This window comes from Chiloscyllium plagiosum, unplaced genomic scaffold (assembly GCF_037043375.1).
Source record: "Chiloscyllium plagiosum isolate Xiang-an unplaced genomic scaffold, Cpla_swu_hap1 HiC_scaffold_52, whole genome shotgun sequence".
NCBI lineage: Eukaryota > Metazoa > Chordata > Chondrichthyes > Orectolobiformes > Hemiscylliidae > Chiloscyllium > Chiloscyllium plagiosum.
Window position 1 is genome coordinate 9,559,263 of NW_028270190.1, and position 3,313 is coordinate 9,562,575.

At 40.7% G+C, this 3,313-nt stretch overlaps 1 pseudogene; it reads right to left on the bottom strand.

Annotated features, from left to right (window-relative positions):
• Nucleotides 1-1,250: 1,250 nt before the first annotated feature.
• Nucleotides 1,251-3,080, bottom strand: LOC122552349 (putative G protein-coupled receptor 139; annotated as a pseudogene).
• Between the last annotated feature and the right edge of the window lie 233 nt (nucleotides 3,081-3,313).

Here is a 3,313-nt window from a genome sequence, read left to right on the forward strand (position 1 = left end):
TGGATTAAATGTCAATGGATACATGTCAATATTAAGAAGACAGGCAGAGGGGACGGCATGTCATGCAAGAAATGGAATTAAGTCAATAGCAAGACGCGATGTAGAGTGAAAAGGTATAGAGTCCATGTGGGATCGGTCCAGCAACTGAAAACGAGAAAAGACCGTGATGGTTTTCTGCACAGGCCTCCTGGCAACAGTGAGAATGTAGGGAAGAAAATGAATTGGGGAAAGGAAATGCATGGGAAAAATGTGCGAATACAATACTAATGTGGGTGTTTCATCTGTTTGTGGACTAGGAAAATACGTTTGGGACAGATCTCAAGAAAAAATGCATTTGGATGGGTATATCAATAGGAAGTGTTTCGTGGGATATCGACCAGGTGCTGGCAAGTGGGACTAGATTGCATTTGAATATCAGGTCGGCATGGACGAGTTGGACGAAAGGGTCTGTTTCCGTGAAGAATGTCGCTATGACTATGGCTGTATAATTAGACTCGCAAAACGAGTTTCGCAACAAAGAAGAATCTTTGCAGCTTGCACCGTAGTTGTTTCCATAAAAGGAAATATGTTTATCTCCTGAGCACATGCGAGGAGCTGAAAATCGAATCACTGGAGGAGGATAAGGGACTATTGGTCCTGCTTCATTTTCGCCCCTGCAGGAGACATAGTGACTGCTCTGCTGCCCTGTATACATGTGATCAACCGAAGGTCTGTTTTGGTGCCTTGTTCACGTCAAGCATGCATGACGCGTCTTGTCAATTTCAGCTCTCAATTAATTTCAGTTCAACACTGAAACTGATCAGTATCCATTGCTTCAAATGAACAAGTGAGTAAGATGATGCAACATAATGGTTTCGATGCAATTGTTCAGCCATGGTCTCTCTGAATTGCATCGCCTGAGCAAGGAGGTGAATGGCGTCGGGCTCCACAACTTTCTTATATATATATCTGTCCATCCAGGTCTCTCTATGTATTCATCGAACCCCTATTGTGCTGTTCTATGGCGGGGGTGGTTATTTACTTCATTCCTGCCACCGTCACTGTTTTTTATGAGCTCTCTCGTGCTTGGTATCCAACAGCCGCTGTTGATGTTTCTCCAATTTGGTAATTTTAGATAAAGTATTCCCAACAGTTAACATTTCTTGGGAATTATGTCGTCCTCCAAGCTATCATTTGTATAACCTGATCCACAACCTCTCGCAATTTCAGTGTTGCTGTAATTTGTTTTGTTAGCAAGTTAGTTGTATGTTTTATGTAAAAATAGCTTCCAATGGGTTCCTGAGCTTCTCTCGAAATCTCGGAAGAGATGCCACATACACAATGGTGTTCGTGCAGCAATTCAAATTCCGCAGCATATATGCAACAACTTTAAATGTATATTGACCATCACTATCTAAAATCTCATCAACATCAAAGTAATATAAAATATACAGCCATATAAATATGAAGCTGCCAGATATGGCAAATAGTAAAACCACACACTGCCTTCTACTCTCCATCTCTGGATCACTGCATTTATCTCCTTTACTCTGACCTTTCAGACCCTTGCGGATACGACTGGTGACTATAATGTGTTTCACTGTCAGAGCATTGAGGAACAAAATTAAACCAAATGGAAGTATTGGGGTTAGGATCTTCTCAAACTTGTTAAATCCTTGCCAGACAGGGTCGTCACTGTATGCATCTCTATTTGAACAGGACCATGGTACATTTTAATGATTTCATAAGGTTCAAACCTAAAGTAGATCGGGATATTTTTTAAACACAGCAGACTACCGATAGTTGCCAAAACCACAGTTGCAGTTTTCTCATTGCAGTATTTGGCTTTGAGTTTCTCACAACAAATGGTGACATATCGATCGAAGGTGAAAGCAATAGTGAACCAGACAGAACAGTCTATAATGGCACGACGCAATGCATAGCGAACACTACACATGGGAGTGATGTCCAGGAACGATGGTGGGAAGTAATCGTTCTTGATTTTGCTCAGTATGATCTCAATGATAACGACCAAAAGCTCTACTGTTGAAATAGCCAGAAGGTAGCGAGTTGTGCAGGTGGAGATTCCACATCTTCCCCAGGCCAAGATTGCAATTGTTACTAAATTGACTGGAAGAGAGAAAACGATAGAGAAGGGGAAACTTATTGGAAAACACAAACATTCATCATCTTGAGTCTTTGTGTTGAGGGTTACATTTTAGCACCACAAATATCTGTGTGCAATATTGTTAGTAGACCAATAATCTCAATGAACACAACTGTGACACATACTGTACCTTCAGGTTTAACGCAAATGCGACATGAATATGAAGCAAGCTGTTTAAAAGAGGAAATAATACAGGTAAGATTTGAACAAGAAACAAAATCGCCAGTGGTTCATCAACTGACCAGTGCATTTATAGCAAATCCTGTATATGTTACGCCCATTATTAAAATTGAGCATACTCTTAGAAAAGGAGTGCACTCTCTCTTCGTTGCGAACACTCCCTCAAGAACTACTTACACATTGTTTTTTGAACATTCCCTGTGATTTGGCTCTCATGAAGTAACATGACTTTTAAAAAAAGTTTGCTGACACTATGGAAACATAATCAAAATGTATTGGACAACTTTGCTCGGCATTACAAGACCAGTGTTTGTATCAACAATGGCAATAGTAAAGGTTTCTAGTACGAAGAATTCTGGAGAGATTGGTGAAACCGTCTCTAATATCTGCAAGAATCTCACACTGCACAAATCATAGGAGTTAGAACAGTACAGTATTGTACAGGGCATTCCACCACGATGCTGTGCCAACATTTTGTCGTACTCTAAGATCAAACTGTCTTATACATCGATATATCACGGTCATCCATGTGCTTACCCAACAATAGCATAAATATCCCAAATGTATCTGACACTACCACCGCTGCTGGCCGTGCGTTCCATACACCAAACACTCTCTGTTTTAAGAACGTACCTCTGAAATCTCGCCTAAACTTACCACCAAACACCTTGAATTTATGCCCTCTCGTGATAGCAATTTCTGCCCTGTGACAAATTGTCTGGCTATCCGCTGGATCAATTCCTCTCTTCGCCATGTACACCTTGATCAAGTCATCAAGTGTCGCTCCATTCAGAAAATCCCTAGTACCCGAAAACTATCTTCACAAAACAATTCTTCAAGTCTACGCAGCATCCTGATAAATTTCTTCTGATCCTTATCCAAACTTCCACATGCTTCCTATAATGAAACAACGAGAACTGAACATAATATTCAAAATGTGGTCTCAAAATGGCTTGATAGAACTGCAGCCTAAGGTCGCGACTCTTA